General features: G+C 42.3%; 1 pseudogene; it reads right to left on the reverse strand.

The window, feature by feature from the left end:
• Positions 1 to 21,912: 21,912 nt before the first annotated feature.
• Positions 21,913 to 22,030, reverse strand: LOC126420258 (5S ribosomal RNA; annotated as a pseudogene).
• Between the last annotated feature and the right edge of the window lie 1,238 nt (positions 22,031 to 23,268).

Here is a 23,268-nt window from a genome sequence, read left to right on the forward strand (position 1 = left end):
TGCATGGTATTCATTGGTAACCTTTCAAAGGAAATAAATAGCAGTGAAATCAGGATGCAATTAATAAGAGACCTCGTTAACATAACAACAGAGGCACAATTGAAAGACCTACAGAAACAAATGCAGAACTCAAATGAAATTGTATGCCCCAATTTAAATTGATTGCACACATTGTGCATTTTGGTATAGTACTCTTTGCTTGTTGTATATGGTTGATCAAGACACACAGCACCTACAAGTCTTTCGAGTGCTTCTGCATGCAAGTGTTTATTGTAAAAGTTTGTGATTTTCATGATGTACAGACACTATTGTCCCTATAAGTACATGAAGCTAAAGCATATAATTCAAAATAAAAGGTATTTAAAATTATTTACTTTATTCCTTTCTTCCAAGTTCCCTTTAATTTTGACTAACATTATGGCCAACAATATCTTTATTTGTTGTGCAACATACAGTAAAGAAATATGCCAGTCATTGAATTATAAAATTGTCACTCCATTACTTCAATTATGTCATTTACTTGTAGCATATCATTCCACTACCATACGAAATGTTGATAAAATAAACGTTTTTTCCCTGCTGTGAGACTTCTATTTATCTCAAACCTGAAATTTTATGAAAGACTTAAGAGAGAGAATTTAATTGGCTCTGAAAAATAAATTTCAGCCTTTTCTTCAGCAATGCAATGACTAGAAGATTATTTTAAACTAATGACATAAATTCTATTGAGGTGGAATGATGTAGACATTTGTATAGTTCTTCTGAGATTTAATTTATGCATATGTTTACAATGCTTTGTTGAACTGCTTTGAGAAGTCTGTTTTAAGGGTAACTAGAAACAAATGCGAGAAGTGCTATAAGGTCCTTTGTCCACTTACTGCACTTAACATGAAAATGAAGCTCCAAATTTAAAGGTAATTTTTCAGCTAATTGAATCAGAAATCAGTTGTTTAGCAAGATCCTTTTTATGATTTATGTGCGTTTCCTCATGGAGCTGAACAGCAACGTTACCAACAGTAAATGGACTCTCAAAGATTTAATGGAAATTAATGATAAAAGTCTAATGACACATGCAAAAAGGGAAGTGTAGATAAAGAAAGCTGTAGTGTTGACTCGTGAGGTTTCTAATAATCCTAATGCTAGCTGTACTATCAACATATTTCATATTAAACATTTTTTAATTTTTGAAAGCAATTTTCCAGGAAGGTAATTAAATGCAATACTAAAATCAAAGAAACCTATGTTCATGAAGTATCAGCATCTTCAAAATAAGAAAGTGATATATAAGAAATAGCTAGAACAATTATCAATACCAATTTCGAAATTAAACCGCTAATATTGTTACATTTGCTGCCATGGGGTTCCACTAGCCACAACAGAGCCTTGGCTATTGCTGCTAGTGGCCACATTGCAGTCAACATAAGAGACTACCAAAGAAACCATATAAGCTATGTCTAGTAAGGAGAATTGTAAAATAGTAAAAAGAGAAGTAAAACAGTACACTGATGCAGGAAAGAGGCCATTTAGTGAAATAGAAATTTCTCATTGTCTGAAAGGAATGACTAAAGTAAAATCGCTGTAACATAATTATATACTAGCAAACCCACAAATGCTGGACAATTGTAAAATATGTGTGGGAATTGGATACACATCTTAAGCACTCCTCTCTCCCCATCCTTATCTTAGCACTGTATGATCTTGAGCCTTGATTGGAATGTCTCAATATGAGTAAGTGCATCCATTCAGATAACTGGTATACAGAGTATTCTAAAGACTTCCGCTATTGAATTTTTGAGGACAATAATTTCAATGACATTTCACAATTTTAATCTGCATAGGAATAGGATTACAAAGTTTTATAATCATACCCACAATTGCAACTGGCCTCTTTCCTGTAAATATGATTGCTATGATTAAAACAAAGCAGCACATTCTGTATACAATTTGATTATACATAAGTAGGAAGAATTATGATAGGGGAAACAACTTGCATAACGGTAGACATGCCAGACTATGTTGGTTGAAGCACTGTGTGAGTAGATTAAGCTGTACATTTTCACGGCATAGCAATTTCTTTCTTGCAGTAACTTTATGCAGAAAACCTTAAGACATTTACAAAAGAGAGGAAAAATAGCCTATGTCAATATGAATGTGAGTATCAGGTAAAAATACAAAACATATTGGTAAAGATCTTGCTATAGACTTTTGGTAACACCCCGAAATGTTCATTAGACAGTGTAAAAATTTGAAGCAAATTACCCAAGTACTTTGAGATATTTTGTAACATTATTATGCAGAGACTTGCCCATGTAGTAGCATAGCCTGCATGAAAGCTTTGCACTCAACTATACATTTAGATCAGGCTGTTTCACTAGAACAAATTAAAATATGCCATTCTGAATCCACTCAATAGTAAGGATTTCTAAATCTCGTAATAGGTAAATTACTTCAAGAGTATCACCCATAAATGCAGTAGTTGAGATATGTAGCCAATCATAGTTTGAGTTCGAAAAGAAGCATGTACTTATGTGATAAACAATATCAGCTGGAATCTTGTGATATCTAATGATATGATTGTATTTAAGAAATGGATTGCAGTTAAAATATCCTGGGATATTTAAATAATACACAGAGATACAAGTCGTCTGCATGGCAAGTAATTACAATAGGAATTTAACATGATAGGAAACAGGAGTAAAATAAGCAGTAACATTTTTAACCAATTCTGTTTATGCATTGTATTTGCCTATTAAAATTTAACAACTGTGTCAGACAAATACATAATGTGACACATTCATGAATGAAGTTGGCCGTGGCATTTTCGAGACGTCATCCCGGTATTCATCTTAGTGACAAGGGGAAAACACGAAAATCCAAGTCAGTATGGCTTGATATTTACTTAATAAACAAATAATCCCATAACATATAATGGCTACAGTTAGCTCAATCCACAGACACAGAGTAAAAAATGTGCGTTTTTACATGGCTGCTTTGTTCTGTACACTTTTTAAATATGGACACATGAACTGCAACAGTATTTTCTTCATAACACTTCACAAGCATTCTTGAACGTGAATCCTATCATGTAGTTGGTGTATCTGCAGCTGCATCTGGAACAGAAAACCAGAAACGAACAGCAGAAAATCTCTTATGCAGAAAAACAGACACCTATTGTCTGAATAGAAATATAGACAATATTCTTGAATACATGCGCACTGATTAAGAAAGTTTTATGCAACTGATAAAAAATGGAAACCATATTTTGAGACTTTGGTTGTATTCTTTAATACAGATAACTATACATTTCAGTACATTAAAATGATTATTCTTAATATGCCACATTAAAGAGTGTGCATATAATGAGTGTAGTTCACTTTACTGTACTCTGTGACATCCAATACGAATAAAAACCAGAAGTAGCAGTCACTTTCACTGTATCAAACTGTTTATTCACTTGATGCAGTAAGAATACCCAGTATTTTACTTTCATCAGTCTATTGTGTATATCTAACAAAACATTATTTCACTGAGAGTTCTACACATAGCAAAACAGAAAGGGAAAGTTTGTTTCTAAATTTACCAACAAACTCTAACAGTATGTTTTATCATGGAGAAAAATAAGATTTTAGAATTCCAGAAGAAGGCGAAGAAGAATACTGAAATACATCAGTTTCAAGTGGCAGCTAATACATTCTTCATAGGTAATTCATACTATACAATCTTAAACTGCCTGGAGCAGTGGTTGCTAATCTAGAGGGTAATTACCATCCAAGAGGTAGAAACAGATGGGTTCAACTGTTTCAGTCACTAATTCAGAACTCATTACTACTTTGTAGGACTAACTGTGATTACACATATCGTTAAGTACAATGAATTACAAATACTACAGCTAATGTGTGACAATATGATGTAGGTCACATTTTCTGAAACGAATGTATGAGTATGTGCCTCACATATTCCATCCAATATGCACATACTTTGTAGCAGCCATCTACAACAAAATTGAGACCTCATAAATATATAAATATATTCTCAGAGTTGTACATAGTTCTCTTAACCATATATTGCTTCATTATTCTCTTTCCAGTTTTAAACATACATCAAAATTAATAGAAAGTAGGTAATAGTTCTTACACTGCTAAAGGAGGCTAGTGATAGTGTGCCTGAAAATAGGCAGCATAATTTAAGCCTGTTCAGGCCACAAAAATTTTCAGTTTGCCTTCAGTGTAGCATTCCCCTCTTAGTGATGTGAGGAGCTGCCAATAACAACATGTCCCATCTTGATAACAGGATTGTATTAGGAATATGCAAGTTGCCGAAGTGGCATCACATTAAAAGAAAGGCACTTTGCCATTGTGCCACACACATTATTATTATTATTACTATTATTATTATTCACTTCTCACACAGAACAGTAGCAAAGTGATGGCTTCTAGTTACTGGTATTTCAAACGCAAGGAGTTTAAAAATTAAGTGGCTTACAAACAGGACTACAATGCACCAATTTTAAGATGTTGTTATGCGAATACCAACATCATTCTACAAAAAAAAGAGGTTATCAAAAACTATTAGCAACAAAAATTGGTGTGCAAGGGTAGTAGCTAATATCTGACTCCATGTAGAAACATTGTTTCACAAAGGTTGGAAATCACTGATACAGTGTTAATGGAAGTGGTTAATAGTGATATGGGATAACTACATCATCTCAACACTGTAAAATACTGTAATCCTGTGGCAATATCTTAAGTGCATGACGGGGGATGAAGTCTCAGGTCAGAGGTGGGAACAGAAGTATGTCTACCAGTGTGGAGCCAGTTTTCCAAGCAGACTAAAGTTAGAGCACTGTGTAAAGCAGAAAATTTGTGATCCAGAGTTATCACTAAGTGCTGTTCCGTGTCAAAAGTGAACAGTAAAACCACATTTGTATTAAAAGTTATCTGGAGCAGACAGTACTTAAATCAAAGAACATTGTACAATAGGGGCTAAACAGATGACCCAATCCAACTGTTAAAATAGTAACCTCATATTTTAGAGGTTGGAGCTTGCCCTATTTGACCATCCTGATTGATGTTACCCCCATCAAGGTTTTGTCAAGGCCACAACCAACCAGCTGTCCTATCCCAAAAGCATGCTTATATGTATATTTACAAACTATGTCTTTCCATTGTATTATGGTGACAAATACCAGATAACTGTTAGATGATCCATTGATGAGTGAATAAATAAGTAAAATAAAAATAAACATAGACATCAGTAACAAATATTGTGCAGTACCTTACTACCACAAATACAGTCAGCACAAAATTATCTTCCAAAACTGTTAATTTGGGATACATAAATGTTTAGTAGGTCTTTTCATACCTTTTGCATAACCATCAAAGAAAAATATTATTTCATAATAGTGGCTCTCTACATGTCCCAGGTAATTGATCGTGGATCTGTTATACAAAATAAGATCAGATTTTTGCAAGGTCTTGCACAGGTTCCAATCATTGCTTGAGATACATATAAATTTATATTTCTCTCTCTCTCTCTCTCTCTCTCTCTCTCTCTCTCTCTCTCTCTCTCTCTCTCACACACACACACACACACACACACACACACACACACACACACACAACACTGTCAATATGCCAAAGGACTGAAAATGAAACAATGAATAACCGTATTGAAATACCATGTCAGATGTTTTGTCTCACTTCTCTTGCATTGGCTGCACTATAATTTGCACCCTGAGCAGCAATGCCAGGAAGACATGGTAATTCATCTACAGCTGGAGGGATATTTCCTTGAGAGTTTCTGGCAAGTACAAAATAATGTAGCAAGCAACACACATTTGTAATCGGCTCTACTTTGGAAACAGATAGTGGAATAGTCTGCAACAAAATTCTGAATTTGTTTGACATTATGCCAAAGGCATTTTCCACAACTCTACGTGCTCTACAAATTCTGTAGTTAAAAATGCTTTTTTCAGGTGTCATGTCACGTTCAGGATATGATTTCATCAAATTTTCGTTTACCAAAAGCATCATCTGCCACAAACATGTAGGGAACACAGATGTCACCACCTGGAAGTGGAGACTTTGGTGGCAAATTTAATGAACCATCCATGAGTTTCATGAACAAGGCACTCTCTCTGAATATTGCACCATCATTCATTCTCCCATTTCGGCCAATGTCCACAAACAAAAATTTATAATTAGCATCCACTAGAGCTAAAAGAGCTATGCTGTCGTGACCTTTGTAGTTTCTGAATGATGAATCATCAGAGCGCAGAGGCCTAAACTTGATACGTTTCCCATCAAGTGCTCCAATGCAATGCGAGAATTTCCAGAGGCTGTGGAACCCATCTTCTATTACTTTCCACTCGGCAGGATCACGTGGACACTGCAAATTACATTTTATTTCACAGTCGTGCCATACCAAGAAGAAAATCGTAGCAAATACTTATAGCATTTATCTTGAGCTTACCTGTATCGCATTATCTCCTAACACGCTTGCTTTGGCCGTCAAAGTCTCTGGTATCATTCGGGAGAGCGTGTTGTTCGCTATTCTTGTAGAATAGGCCAAATCCTTGTGTTTCCGGGTGCTAGGAAACGCAGTGTGACAGCAAGCCTAGAGACGCATATTAAACATGTCTCAGATTGATCTTAAAATTACGATGGATTATAAATAAAAATTAATTTTCTCTTTCGAACATATAATAATGCACTTACCTCTCCCGGGCCGTAATTGCCTGACGCATCACCGTATCTTTCTTCTGAATCAGAGGCGAAACCATACAAAACAGTTCTTCAAATACCAATACATCCATTCGTACAAAATTTGCAAAGGATGTACGATCTTCTATCCTATGAAATAAAGTCGTATGTAACAGTCATTATTGGTATATTTATAACGTCAAACAGTAATGAAATGGTGATACTTTTCAAACAAAAGTAGGTGTTATGCGAACAACCTCCACTCTTTATGAAGCATTGAGTGCACACATTTTCCAGCGTTTCTCCTCTTAATCCAGTTTTTCGTCCATTCTTTCTTTCTACTTCTCTCATTAGCATGGATTTCTGCATCGTTTAGCACCAAAACAGCTAATAATGGCAGTTTGCTCTGAACATCTGTACCTGAAACAGCCATCTTCGTTCGATACAACATGCAGCCGATCACAAGACAACTAGCTGCCGATCTTGCACCGTGGGAGAGCTTCGGCATGGAAGATAGCCGGTTCCTTTGCCTGCAAGCCGGCAGGCATCCACGCCATCTCGCAAGCTTGCGGCGAACCTTGCTCCATGTGAGACGGGCTTTAGGGTTGGTGCGCTGTTGGATACGTATAACGGTGTCAACGAAGGCAGCGCTCAACACTCCTTAGGCAGTCCTTGACTTTGCCTCCGTTTCCGCCCCCGAACATGGAAGACACGGTCACACTAGAGGTGACGAGGTCCTCAGGGACAGGGTTCACCATAGGGCGAACTGATAGACCAGGTTTAGGTTTCATACTATGAGATCCGCTCATCCAAAACGTCCTCTCCCACCTAGATCCGGAAGAGGAACGTAAACTCATGATGAGTGTCATGAAAACCGAACGACATAGGGAAAAGGCTAGGAATGAGTTAGCAGAAAAACATAGACCTGAAAGGAAAATCCTCCTTAACCCCACAACAGGAAAATAGAGAAAAAATTCTCGCGAAAACAACAGGAAAAATAGCAGCCAAAATCCGGACCAAACGACGCGCAAAGTCATCTGCGCGCAAAACCAAAGGAAGCAGAGGTGCCGACACGCTACCACTGTTCCCCCAGTTCAGAATACAGAACAATCCGGAAGCACCCCACACAACCGACCCCGAAACAGGCCCCAGCGGTGGCGAAGGGACAAACGAGACTGCTGGCCCCAGTAGGGAAACCCAACACACCACACCCAGCTCGCTCAGAACTACAGATGTAGAAGCAGATTCGGTAACAGAAACCCCCTCCCTACAAAGCCCCGACATCCCAAGCAATGTAGGAATAACCCCCCCCCCCCCCCCCCCCCCCCCCACAGACACAACACAGGGCGAGGACGGCGAATTCCAACTCGCACGCAAAACCACCCGCCACACCGTACCACCTACACATACCGGCCTTCAGCCAACACAGAATAGATTTGCAGCACTCACCGGCGACGCGGAAAATCCACCTGCCCCAGCCCCACAATAGACCGCTACACAGCGGCCGAAAATCGTCCGACTCCCACCCTTAGTGGCCACATTCCCCACCGCATACAAAGACCGGTACACCACCATTAAAGACGCGTTAGATGGCGATCACTTCCAGACCGAGTCAGCAGGAGGGGATAAGATCAAACTGACGGCACGAACCCTAGAGGACTACAACGCCAGAAAATCCGCGCTCATAGAAAAAGATGTCCCACACTACACCTATCCCATTGGAGCGCAAAAGCCACTGAAAGCAGTATTCAGAGGCGTTACCAAAGCAACCTACCCAGAGGATATAATGTCCGCCATAACCACACAAGGTTACGACGTACGATCGGTCAAGCGACATGGCTTGAGCCAAGAAAACCCACTCTATGTAGCCACTCATTAGTGGACTCTCTCCAACACAGAAAAATTTTCCAGGAACAGAGACTGATTGCACTGGTGTGTAATTCCAGAGCCACTAAAGCAACGATCGAGGGCGGCTCAGTGCTTTAACTGCTAAATGATAGGGGACGTTAATGCAAGCTGCAACATGCCACCGAAATGTTAACAATGCGCAGGGGACCACGCCTCCCGAGACTGCAAACGGGAGAAAGACGAACCCCTCAATTGCGCGGCGGAGGACATACAGCCACCTACTTGGGCCGCCACGCACAAACGCGCAGGCGAACGCCGACAAGGGGACGCGAAGGCCACGGCCAACACAAATCCCACCAAAAAGCGCGGCAGCACAAACGCTGAGCCACGCATGAAAGGCAGCAGGCCTGCTGTAGACAAACCACCAGCGGCAGCAAACGCACCCGCCAACAATGACAACACCCCTCCCACCACATATGCAGCGGCGCTCTCGCCTCAACCACAGACTGCCCCAAAGCAAGCAAACCAGGCACCAAACAGGTACCGCACAAACAGACACACACACACCCAAACCAGTCGACAACAACACAAATACGCAAGCACAAAACTTCTCCACTGCCCTCACACAAATCATTCAACTTATGGCTATGCTCATGCAGTCAGTGAGCATGAGCTTCGAGAAAATCATGACCGAAATACGATCGACTCAAAATGTGCACGTTTAACGCTAATGGCCTCGTCCAACAGGCACTCGAGTTCAGAGAGTTCCTGGCGGACGAAAACATCGATGTATGCATGGTGTCCGAAACTCACCTGAGACAAGGAATCAGAGTAAAGGCACCGAAGTACCTCAGCTACAGACGAGACCGACCAACTGCAAGGGGCGGGGTAGCAGCCTACATTAAAAGGGGGATTCCACACCACCAAGTATATCTACCAGACATGACGCAGTTGGAGACAGTAGCAATTGACGTAACAACAGCCACAGGTCCGGTAACTGAGGTTGCGGCATACCGTCCTCCCACACGCCCCTTGGACGAAGACGACATCGCAAAATTAGTGCAAATTAGAGGCAAGCTCGTAGTTGAGGGAGACATCAACGCAAAAGACACAGACTGGCATTCCAGGTGTGCAAACCGAGCGGGCCGACAATTGAAAAGGATCGCGCGCACCCACCACTTACATGTGTGGGGTCCAGAGGAACCCACACACTTCCCCCTGAACGGCAACAGGGCAGACGTTTTAGACATAGCTGTTACGAAAGGTCTCGCAGGTTTTGTGGCCGCGAGTTCGCTAACCAGAACGTCATCCGACCACAATCCCGTAATCTTTGAAATCGAAGTGGGCGGGTGGCCACCGCCCACCCAACGTCCTACCGTTCATAGGCGCATAAATTGGGAACAATTCGAAGAAACTGAAACAGCAGAAATTGCAAATATCCCGCCCCCACTAGACAACGTAGATCAAACGCTGAGAAGTTTTACCGAAGCGATCCTACAAGCAGTAAAGGGCGCTACACCCAGACCCAATACAACCCCTTCCCCCACCCATGATTGCCACCCCAGCTGCTTGCCCAGATCAGACACAAAAACAGGGTCGCGAAGGAATGGAAACTAACGCGAAATCCCGACACCAGGAGGTTGCTCAATAGGTTACAAAAGGAACTGGCGTCGCTCAGTGAGCACAGAAACCAGCAATGGTCAAACCGACTCGCGACACTAAAAGTGCAGGACAGTAGCCTCTGGCAAGCACCAAGCAGTTCACTAAAAGACGCGCGAGGATACCGCCTCTGCATGGCCAGAGAGGACTAGTGTTCAGCGCCCAAGATAAAGCCAACGCACTCGCCGACGTATTCGAAAAACAATTCACACCAGCAGAGGCACAAGACCGCGAGCATGAAAGAATAGTTAGGCAACAACTAGGAGCATTTCTCGCGGCAGAAGATGTCGCTGACAATGCACCTACCTTCTCGCCAGAGAAGGTAGTCAAAGGCATCAGATCACTGCCCACCAAGAAAGCCCCAGGCCACGATCTCCTCACCAATGAATTGCTTAAAAACTTGCCCCAGCTAGCGATAGAAAAACTTACAGAAACCTTGAACGAGATCACACGATCACAAAACTTCCCTAAAGTGTGGAAACATGCCGAAGTGGTCGCTATCGCTAAGCCAGGGAAAGACCCCATCTTCTCCCAGAACCACCGCCCCATAAGCTTACTCTCCACGCTCAGTAAGTTATACGAGCGCCTCCCACTGGTTCGTATAGAACAACACATATGCAGAGAATGACTGCTCCCCCAATTACAGTTCGGATTCCGTAACAGGCACTCAGCACTGCACCAACTAATGAGAGTGGTCGACACCGCTACATAAGCCTACATAAGGCTATTGTGGCCTCGTGCTACTAGACGTAGCCAAGGCGTTCGACAGTGTGTGGCACACCGGACCGTTGTACAAATTGTACACACTAGGGTTCCCTGGCCATATCGTTAAACTACTGGGTAGCTACCTATCCAACAGAACTTTTAACGTCAAAGTAGACTACGCTAAGTCCACAAAGCGCAGCATACGCGCAGGAGTCCCACAGGGGTCGGTGCTAGGCGCAGTATTGTACAACCTGTACATCGCCCCACAGACACAAACAGCGCAGTACACTGACGACGCTGCGTTTTTCGCAAGCAGCAGCAACAGAAGAATCGTCACTAATATACTACAAAACCTGCTCGATAAAACGGAAACTTGGGCCAGGAAAAGCGTATCACAATAAATAGCGACAAAACCCAAGCAATAATGCTAACACAGAGAAGGGGAGAGCGCTCGAATGAACACCCTCTACTCTCTCCTAAACATGAGCAGCAGCCTCACGGCAACCACAGGAGTGAGACTCTTACTACTGCACACTAATCTGGCCCATTTTCGAGTAAGTCTGCCATGTCTGGGGTTACGCAGGAAAAACACACATGGTGAGGCTGCAAAGGGTTCAGAACAGGGCACTAAAAAGCGCGCTACATGTCCCAACCAGATTCCCAACAGCCGACGCACAGGAGGCAATGGGAATAAAGTTTCTGAAAGGAAGATTCCGAGAACTCGCGCCCACGTTTTACGAGACCGCGAGCAACTCGGAAAATCCTCTGATAAAAGAACTTTGGAATTACCATCAAGTGCAGGAACCCTACAAAAGACCCAAGGCAATCCTGCAATAACTGCAGAGTCGAGAAAACAACACAGCATAACCGTTAGGAAACTAAGTAAAGTCAGGAGCATTTAACAAATGCTAACACAACCAAAAACCCCGTTCATCTGAAGGAAATGTCCAAACCCCCAACAGCCTACAGAAAGGAAGTTATATGCAGTCAGCAGCAGAGACTGAGGCACAGTTACAAGATGCAGTGGGACTGTCTGGCACCACATTGGATTTTAGTATATGGGGTGCTCAGCTTTTTCGAACCCATCTGCTGACTCGTTTCGAGATACGAGAGTGCTACGAATATGATTCACCAGTGGCTGCAATCATTAAAAGACATTTCCATAGGATCAAACGCAAGTCTGTGCTTGAATGCTGAGGCATGGTCGTAAACTGCAGACAGCATTTACACCAGAAAGCGTAACGCTGTAGAACTGAAAAGCCCGTGTACTGGTCATAGGATTTTGTGCATTTGATAGTCGCTGTGGTCTCCCTCCAGTACAGGTAACAAAACTTTACATAGGTCCGTAGAAGCACTTTCATCACTGGTAGCCTGCTCCAGTGGACCATTACATGCATATTTAATGCGATCATCACAGGTAGTTGATGTCAACATGCAGACGGTATTTATTTCCCGATATATTGGGAGAGAGAGACGCAGTAAAATCTTACTGAGCTTTGTACCAGGCGACGTTAGCAAAGTTTTTATAGTTCACAGTTTTATTAATTTGTGTGTTACAGAAATAACGAGGACAGAGAGAGAAACTGTAATAGTGGCTGGGTCTGTGCTGATAGCACACAGTCGTATTTCTAGCATGGTAATCATAGTAATATGATAAAGGAAATTATTAATATCCCTTCCTTACGTGGACTAGTCAGTGGTGGTGGTGGTGGTTTAACGTCCCGTCGACAACGAGGTCATTAGAGACGGAGCGCAAGCTCGGGTTAGGGAAGGATTGGGAAGGAAATCGGCCGTGCCCTTTCAAAGGAACCATCCCGGCATTTGCCTGAAGCGATTTAGGGAAATCACGGAAAACCTAAATCAGGATGGCCGGAGACGGGATTGAACCGTCGTCCTCCCGAATGCGAGTCCAGTGTGCTAACCACTGCGCCACCTCGCTCGGTGGACTAGTCAGTCATTCGATATCAATGAATTGCACATGTTATGCTCCTGAATTTCTTTGTTCAATTCAAGTATACTCTGCATGGTTATTATTTTCCCCCTGTACATCAGTGAGCTGTTTTCTCGCTGTGATAGCCATGGGCGGCTTCTGAGGTAGTGCCGCTGTGCCATGGCACCACTTGTTGAAAAAGAACAGTCAGTAATCTATGCGAATTGCTCATAAAACATTGTTTCGGAGTATGTATTTTCTGATTTGAAGAGGCGCGTTTCGCCGCGCGTACACTCGTGGTAGTTTTCTGAAGCTTGGAGCAAAGTGCAGATTGGCACTGCCTGGCCTCGTAAGCTCTGTGTGAAAGGCTCGGCCGTCGGTTTGTATACGCTTCTTACGGTAGGGAAGGAGCCACAGCTGATCTGGCTCAGAGCTTTATGTTCCTTCCGCCAGAGAGCAGTTGAGTGCAGAACCTGTAGAAGCACGATACATGGGGGCGCAAACTTCTTGTAATCCAGTTTTACAATCTTTCTGCAAGTTAATGCTAATGCATTCCTAAACGCAAATTAATGCTTAATTAAATCGAATACAGAAATAATACACTTAAATATCGTTATAAATAGCTATATACAGGGCTATTACAAATGATTGAAGCGATTTCATAAATTTACTGTAGCTCCATTCATTGACATATGGTCACGACACACTACAGATACGTAGAAAAACTCTAAAGTTTTGTTCGGCTGAAGCCGCACTTCTGGTTTCTGCCGCCAGAGCGCTCGAGAGCGCAGTGAGACAAAATGGCGACAGGAGCAGAGAAAGCGTATGTCGTGCTTGAAATGCACTCACATCAGTCAGTCATAACAGTGCAACGACACTTCAGGACGAAGTTTGACAAAGATCCACCAACTGATAACTCCATTCGGCGATGGTATGCGCAGTTTAAAGCTTCTGGATGCCTCTGTAAGGGGAAATCAACGGGTCGGCCTGCAGTGAGCGAAGAAACGGTTGAACGCGTGCGGGCAAGTTTCACGCGTAGCCCGCGGAAGTCGACGAATAAAGCAAGCAGGGAGCTAAACGTACCACAGCCGATGGTTTGGAAAATCTTACGGAAAAGGCTAAAGCAGAAGTTACCTTTTACAATTGCTACAAGCCCTGACACCCGACGACAAAGTCAAATGCTTTGAATTTTGGGCACGGTTGCAACAGCTCATGGAAGAGGATGCGTTCAGTGCGAAACTTGTTTTCAGTGATGAAGCAACATTTTTTCTTAATGGTGAAGTGAACAGACACAATGTGCAAATCTGGGCGGTAGAGAATCCTCACGCATTCGTGCAGCAAATTCGCAATTCACTAAAAGTTAACGTGTTTTGTGCAATCTCACGGTTTAAAGTTTACGGCCCCTTTTTCTTCTGCGAAAAAAACGTTACAGGACACGTGTATCTGGACATGCTGGAAAATTGGCTCATGCCACAACTGGAGACCGACAGTGCCGACTTCATCTTTCAACAGGATGGTGCTCCACCGCACTTCCATCATGATGTTCGGCATTTCTTAAACAGAAGATTGGAAAACCGATGGATCGGTCATGGTGGAAATCACGATCAGCAATTCATGCCATGGCCTCCACGCTCTCCCGACTTAACCCCATGCAATTTCTTTCTGTGGGGTTATGTGAAAGATTCAGTGTTTAAACCTCCTCTACCAAGAAACGTGCCAGAACTGCGAGCTCGCATCAACAATGCTTTCGAACTCATTGATGGGGACATGCTGCGCCGAGTGTGGAAGGAACTTGATTATCGGCTTGATGTCTGCCGAATCACTAAAGGGGCACATATCGAACATTTGTGAATGCCTAAAAAAACTTTTTGAGTTTTTGTATGTGTGTGCAAAGCATTGTGAAAATATCTCAGATAATAAAGTTATTGTAGAGCTGTGAAATCGCTTCAATCATTTATAATAACCCTGTATAATTTGAATACAATTATGCCCTTAGATTTTGAAACTGAGAGACATTATTTCAATATTGGTATATTTCACAACAGCAGGTTTATTGGTACAGAACAAAAAAAACTAATGTATTCAACACCTGTTGAGCATCTGTTTTCCAAATATCGGTGTAGTATTTCTGTTTATATTCGTTGCGTTCATGTAATACAGTTCTGTACAAACGTGTTGTAGTTATTATAAGGCCAGTTAATTGACCGTATAAAGCTGTGTGCACAGTGTTATTTCTAAGGGAAAATTCAGTTGACTGTGAAAATAGCAAACATGAACAAAATAAATGAATTATTAGAAACACTATTTAGCGACAGGACTCACAGTGAAAAAATTCAGATGAAAAACACTATGTAGGCCACTCTCGAATCTGAGTCTCCAGCAGCAAACAGAAACACGATGCCGTAAGTTCAATCCAGAAATTTACCAAAAGAGAAAACGGATTTGTGGCTGTGAAAAAAGCAACACTGTTTTTTGTTTTCCTTGTGTGTTATTTCGGGGGAGATGTTCATCGCTGTAAGACAGGAATAACTTAAATTTGCATATATTGTTTAAAATGGAAGTACATGAAATGCCAAAGCAACACATTAATCGTGTACTTTATCTTTCATATCTAGGCAAAACCAACATTCAGCAGAAATTAGATTTGCAATATAGACAAAAACAATTGACAGCCACAACAAACGTGTAGAAAAGAATATACACACATTAAAAAAAAAGCTTTGCATCACCTCGGTTGAGGAGTGGGGCAATCTCGACTAACAGTGCCTTTAAAAATAGTAGATAGTATGCCACAACGAATACAGGCATGCATCAATGCCAGAAGACGTGCTATTGGGTATTAGAGGTACCGGTGTGTACAGCAATCTGGACCCACCACCTTTGAAGGTATCGCTGTGTGGTGGTACAACATGCTATGTGTGGTTTTCACGAGCAAGGGAACCGACGTGATGCAAAACTTTTTTTGATATTTAATACTGGCCATTAAAATTGCTACATCACGAAGATGACGTGCTACAGACGCGAAATTTAACTGACAGGAAAAAGATGCTGTGATATGCAAATGATTAGCTTTTCAAAGCATTCACACAAGGATGGCGCCGGTGTCGACACCTACAACGTGCTGACATGAGGAAAGTTTCCAACCGATTTCTCATACACAAACAACAGTTGACCTGCGTTGCCTGGTGAAACGTTGTTGTGATGCCTCGTGTAAAGAGGAGAAATGCGTACCGTCACGTTTCCGACTTTGATAAAGGTCGGATTGCAGCCTATCGCGATTGCGGTTTATCGTATCGCGACATTGCTACTCTCGTCGGTCGAAATCCAATGACTGTTAGCAGAATATGGAATCGGTGGGTTCAGGAGGGTAATACCGAACGCCGTGCTAGATCCCAACGGCCTCGTATCACTAGCAGCCGAGATGACAGGCATCTATCTTATCCGCATGGCTGTAACGGACCGTGCAGCCACGCCTCGATCCCTGAGTCAACAGATGGGGACGTTTGCAAGACAACAACCATCTGCACGAACAGTTCGACGACGTTTGCAGCAACATGGACTATCAGCTCGGAGACCATGGCTGTGGTTACCCTTGACGCTGCATCACAGACAGGAGCGCCTGCGATGGTGTACTCAACGACGAACCTGGGTGCACGAATGGCAAAACGTCATTTTTTCGGATGAATTCAGGTTCTGTTTACACATCATGATGGTCGCATCCGTGTTTGGCGACATCACGGTGAACGCACATTGGAAGCTTGTATTCGTCATCGCCATACTGGCGTATCGCCTGGCGTTATGGTATGGGGTGCCACTGGTTACACGTCTCGGTCACCTCTTGTTCGCATTGACGGCACTTTGAACAGGGGAGTTACATTTCAGATGTGTTACGACCCATGGCTCTACCCTTGATTCGATCCCTGCGAAACCCTACATTTCAGCAGGATAATGCACGACCGCATGTTGCAGGTCCTGTATGGGCCTTTCTGGATACAGAAAATGTTCGACTGCTGCCCAGGCCAGCACATTCTCCAGATCTCTCACCAACTGAAAACGTCTGGTCAATGGTGGCCGAGCAACTGGCTCGTCACAATACGCCAGTCACTACTCTTGATGAACTGTGGTATCGTGTTGAAGCTGCATGGGCAGCTGTACCTGTACACGCCATCCAAGCTCTGTTTGACCCAATGCCCAGGCGTATCAAAGCCGTTATTACGGCCAGAGGTGGTTGTTCTAGGTACTGATTTCTCAGGATCTATGCACCCAAATTGCGTGAAAATGTAATCACATGTCAGTTCTAGTATAATATATTTGTCCAATGAATACCCTTTTATCATCTGCATTTCTTCTTGGTGTAGCAATTTTAATGGCCAGTAACATATATATATATATATATATATATATATATATATATATATATATATATATATATATATATATATATATATATCAGTGTTCAAAGGCATTTCTAAGACTGTTCAAAAACAACTACTATAACGCATGTTGGAAGTGTACCATGAAGAAGTTCGTAAAGAATAAAACATGCCGAGTATGTTGCAGTAATCGCAGAGCAAATCAAATGTGTGTCTTGCGAATTTCAATTGGCTATTCTTTTGCATTATGTTGTTGAGGGAAAACCGTTTAAAGATTTTGTAACGTTGTTAATCCAGAATGTCAGAATGCTCGTACTACAGCTGAGAGTATTCTAAAAGAAATAGAACCATTAATTGGCGGTGACCGAGTAGCAGCGCGAGATTACCCGAGCGGTCTGTGGCGCTGCAGTCATGGACTGTGCGGCTGGTCCCGGCGGGGGTTCGAGTCCTCCCTCGGGCATGGGTGTGTGTGTTTGTCCTTAGGATAATTTAGGTTAAGTAGTGTGTAAGCTTAGTGACTGATGACCTTAGTAGTTAAGTCCCATAAGATTTCACACACATTTGAACATTTTTGTTGACCGAGCAAAACTAATAACTCAGAGTTACGACGATGCAAACGTTGTGAGTGGAAGTCGAATGGGGTTCTGAAATTATTTAAAGACAAATACTCAAATGCAAACTACATTCATTGTTATGCGCAGCAATTCAACCTCATTATGTCTATGGCAGCCTCTGTTAATTGCAAAGCCCGCGTCTATTTTGCCCATCTATCTGATATATCATCTTTCTTTTCTAACTCGCCACAGAGATCAAAAGTGGTGCCTAGCATTATTCAAAAAAGCTTGTCCCATGTGTGTGTCACGAGATATAGTCACCATTCGCGAGTAGTAAAAGATGTTTCAGCGTAATAAGATATTCCCTGTTTCAAAAACAAGTGAGAGCATGAAACTATTTTCTACTGTTGAAGAAGTTGGTTCGTACAAACAAAGACTGCAAGATAACGAATTCATTTTCTGGCTGTCATTTTTCTATAAGATAATGCCTGAGACGTACTGCCGGCCGGAGTGGCCGAGCGGTTCTAGGCGCTGCAGTTTGGAACCGCGCGACCGCTACGATCGCATGTTCGAATTCTGCCTCGGGCATGGATGTGTGTGATGTTCTTAGGTTAGTTAGATTTAAGTAGGTTTAAGTTCTAGGGGACTGATGACCTCCGCTGTTAAGTCCCATAGTGCTCAGAGCCATTTGAACCATTTTTTTGAGACGTACTTTTTAATCAGCTTCAGAAGAAGATAACCGAACCGACCAAAACAAACCAAGACATCCAGAACTTTGAAGTGGTAATGCTAAACGTGAGAGATGACATCGACTCCATCCTTAACGAGTTTAATTTCGAAAATGATGAAACGACGGCTGCCAAGAAGCAACGGATTCTTGATGGGCATAAAGAAAGGGATGCTTTGGGAGTGTGCGATGTCATCCTTTCTGAAATAAAATTGTTTCCAGTTCACTGGACACCTCATTGCAGCCAACTTGTTTTGATGTAAATCAGTTTCACAAATTTTCCAGACAAATACCTTGAAATTATACACACATATACATTTCTGGAAAAAAGAAAGTTAAAGGGTGAGCTGCGTGCTTTTCAGTGCTGAAGAGAATTAAAACGTACCTACGAAACACCGTTAAAGAAGACCGACTGAGTGCCTTTTGTGATGCTATCCTGTGAAAAGTCCGTGTGTAACATTGAAGATTTCAGTTTGAGAGTGACAGATTTATCTGCCAACAAGAAGGAGTGACGAATGGATTTCCAGCACGGTTCCTAGTAGTTAGCTGTCTTTCCAAAGTCATGGAGTAGATGCTTTTGGTGAGTACAATACTTTTAGTTTTGAATGTTGGTAATTTGATTAAATTTGGTTCGGAAAATACAGATTACTAGTTCGAATAATTTATACACGCTCTATTATTTCCCGTACTGGCAGTCATGTTGTAGCGAACACTTTTCTGGCAGTCGGGCGCGAACGTAAAAGAAACGAGGACTTTTGGCTGTCGAGGGGAGAAGAGAAGAGTGGGGGGACAAGTCACCCCTCCCTCTCACAGGGCTGGCAGGCTTTGTCCGTGTTCTGTGCCCCTGGGGACGCAGCACCGATGTAACCATGGAGGTAAGAATAAGGTGAGGTGGCGCTACGTATCCCAGCCGTACTACGTTTTGAAGCCATGGGGGCGTGGCTCGCTGCCATGACACTCTGACCAAAACATTGCCAGTGTGCTATAGCGCTGCGAGTATTACAGTCGCTAATTGCACCATATACGCATGTAACGTCATCAGATTGGTTGTTTCAAAGTTTTTGTTTAAAATAAAATTTCGTAAAGGCGAAATTCCGCGTCTCTTCTGATTAAAAATAGTTTTTAATGTAATATTACGAATAGCTAGTCTTCAATGTAAACGATACAATTTTGTTAATTCAGTAATGAACGTGTATCACAAACTAAATAACAGAAACTGAAAACTAAGCTAGCTATACCCTCCCTCCAAAGCCCCATAAATACATCTTGTTTGTAATATGTACTGGGACATTTCAGTTGCGTTACACTAATGGGAAACACTGTTCATTACCACCAATATTTACTGAAATACGGTACATAGAATGGCAAATCTAGACAGTGTCCTGTTTAGGCCTGTACTTTACGCCAGTTAATGTAGTGTTAGCTTTTAATTTGGTACATGATGAAGACAAAGTGAGTTACTCAACACTTCGATTATCGACGATACGTACGTATTATACTGAAACGTGAACTTGGAAACTAAGAATTTAATTCTTTGAATTAACATACCTTTTGCAAATGTTTTGGGTGTGTAGGGAAAACTGATGGTACAGCATTTTCTCGGAGCCTTACTGTTGAAAGGGAAGTTCGGTCTATGTCCTCTTCTTGGAAATGCTGAGAACATATAGTGCTCCATTTAGACGCACGCCAATTCTTCCTCCTCACGGCATTCTCCCACAGAGCTTTCCGACTTTCATTTTTAGGAAATTAAAATCATACAGGAGAAAAACACGCTATAGTGCAAGTACCGATGTAGCATACGTTCATTCACAATGAAGTTGTAAAATCACACTTAACGAGACAACTTACACATGAAATGTTATTCCCTTCGATTTCGCATCACTATCAGAACGATTCGTACATCCGAACACCACACAAGTCGCCATAATAGCGCAAAATCCTTCCAAAAGCGAGCGACAAGCCTATGCACACAAGCTTACAGCAGCAATGTTTTGGTCTGACTGAGATGGCTACCCTCGGCCTCACATAGCTTCACAGCTGTGACGTCACGGCGTCTCCCTCTATTCTTACCTCCATGGATGTAACAATGGACGTATGGATCGCTGATTCCATCTGGTGTTGAGGGAGTTGTGTTTTAACCCTGTGACAGAACAAGATTCCTCTCTGCCGTCATTTCAAAATAAGAAAAGGAAACAATCGGCAAGCACAACTCAAAGCAAAGCGGAGCGAGCACTAAACCGATCCGTAACGGCTAGAGCGCAATTGTTAGCTGAGGTTGGCAGTGTCGTTAACATGACAGTTCAGGCCCTATCTCCATCGGTATCTGCAGCAACCATTCATCAAGACACCCCATACTTGCGACTGCTACCTAAAACTAATCGCACATACCCTGTGAGCAGTGAAGGATTGTGCTGTTGATAGGTGTGAGCGCGCGTGTGCGAGAGTGAGTTTCGGAGTTAGTGTTACATTTTATATCTCATGCAGACATGCAAAGAAGATAGCTAAAGCAACCACTCTCTCTCTCTCTCTCTCTCTCTCTCTCTCTCTTTCTCTCTCTCTCTCTCTCTCTCTCTTTCTTATACAAACGCTTGCTATCATATTCTCCAAGAATATATCAAACTCTTACGTGGATAAGAAGGGCGCTGTTGTAGTAAGTGTTTATTTCTATTTCCCTATACGTTTTGTTTGATATAATATCTTATGAAATACATGAATTATTGATAAAATTCCGTAATATGTTTGATGCTACCAAAGTAATTTTTTTTGGCACCGCCACTAAATGCCTCAGCGGCCGCCACAGGTGATAGTTCACCTGTCAGCCTTCTAACTAATGGAACCGTGCTGTCGGAATCTGACGAGATTTCCCTGTTAGTCTGAATAAGTTTCCTTATAGTCTGAAAGTTTTCATGATTCCCTCATCCGGCACTTCAAATGACAAGTTGTAGATACGTTTCTAATACCATACTGAGATTGCTGTATCGTAACGTTACTGACGGTCCCATCCCTGTTGTTGAGCTTCCAAATCCCATTGCCTGTCTTCGCTACTGTTACTACTTCTTCTTGGTTGCCTGCTTTTACAAAAAAAGTGAATGCAGCACAAAATCTAGCTGCAACCCGGTGATGTTTTCGACAGGGATTTTCAAACCATCCAGTTACGAATTTCAAATGCAATTGCCCTTTCGTAATTCCAGTCGAACATGTATGATGCATTGCACTGCGTCACCACTGTTTACTGTTGCCATAGCTTCCAGAAACAGTCACTTTTATTCCTGCCCCTTCTACCTGAAGACCAGGACTCGCAAAGGCGGTGAGCGCTGCAGCTCGCACGGCGAACACCGCAGGTGGCTGGCGCTGTCCGTTGGTCTGCCGGCTTCGGCGGGGCGGCCCGTCACCCTCGGCTGCCTGGCACTCAGTGGAGCGGCGGCACACCTGTTCCCAGGCGGTCACCCATCCAAGTTCTAACCCGGCCCGATGTTGCTTAACTTCGGGGATCGGACGAGAACCGGTGTATTCAACACGGTATGGCCGTTGACGATGGTGTAACGTAATGGCGCGTCGTAAGTTGCGTGTGGCTCTTCTCCAGACACACACAATTGCAATTTTCGGCCGACATCGGGCCATATTTAACGCGAGAACGTCGTAACGCCACTATGCGCGCACAGTGGCTACTTGCTGCGAATCCGTCGCCTACCGTGCGTCTGGAGTCCTAGAAGGCTTCGACTTTGTCCACGAGAGGCACCGTACGCCAGACGTCCCAGAAGCGATTGCCGAATAGCAGGCGCGCCCCCACGTTGCGTAGGTGAGGCGATGATCGATGCACCACCTGTCATTAGCTTCCGACACTGGCGAAGGACACATCTCGTTCCTGCTGTGTGGCGCAGGGCTTAAACACGGTGGAGCAGCGGACAATCTCAGTTACAAAAAATGGGCTCTGTGCTATTTGATAAAAGATCTGCGGAATCGCACAGTTTCCTTATTTTCCTGGCGTTTTTGGCAGTTTTCCTCAAATTGATATCATTAATCTTGTATCATACGTTTATTACAGTGATGTAATGATTATGAAGGATCAGAACGGTAGCATGAAAAGAGGGGGTGGCGGGATGAAGCGAGAAAAAATCAAGGGAACCAACAGCACCTTTTTTGTTTAACGTTCATAAAGCTTTATTCAGTTGGTTATTGGCATACGAATAAACATAGTTGAGACAAGTTTCCATTTACATTTCGTTTCATTGTTTTCCTTTTAAAAAGTCCCTTTATTTGTCCTTTTCATCGAAAGTCCTTTTTGTCATTTAGATTTTTATCACGATTAATGTCATCAAGTTACATGTTTTATGCTGTCAAACGTATATTATTACAACTGCAAAATTTCATGAGAGAATTAGAATGACAGTCTACAGTTCCGCTGTATTTAGATGGAGTCTTTTCTAAGTCGGTTTCTGGTATGACACCCGTTAATATTTGGGGGGTCTTATTTTGTGTGAGCTTGTTAACCCATTTAAACATAAAGTAAAACGGATACAAACAACAGCAATCTATGGTTATAAAATGGGTAACAAGATATAAGAAAAAATTTTGAAATATTTTATGAGTTTTGCACTTCGGAAATTTACGAGAAAAGGTTTTCGTTCCTTTTTTATTTTAGGCGGTTTTAGTTAGTTGCGAGTTTGGTGGCACAGTTGACATGTGGTTATCGCATATAAATAAAGAATATAACTATGATTATACCATGGTTTACAACACTTCAACATATTTTTATGAATAATTTAAAGAA

Source organism: Schistocerca serialis, chromosome 9 (assembly GCF_023864345.2).
Source record: "Schistocerca serialis cubense isolate TAMUIC-IGC-003099 chromosome 9, iqSchSeri2.2, whole genome shotgun sequence".
Lineage (NCBI taxonomy): Eukaryota > Metazoa > Arthropoda > Insecta > Orthoptera > Acrididae > Schistocerca > Schistocerca serialis.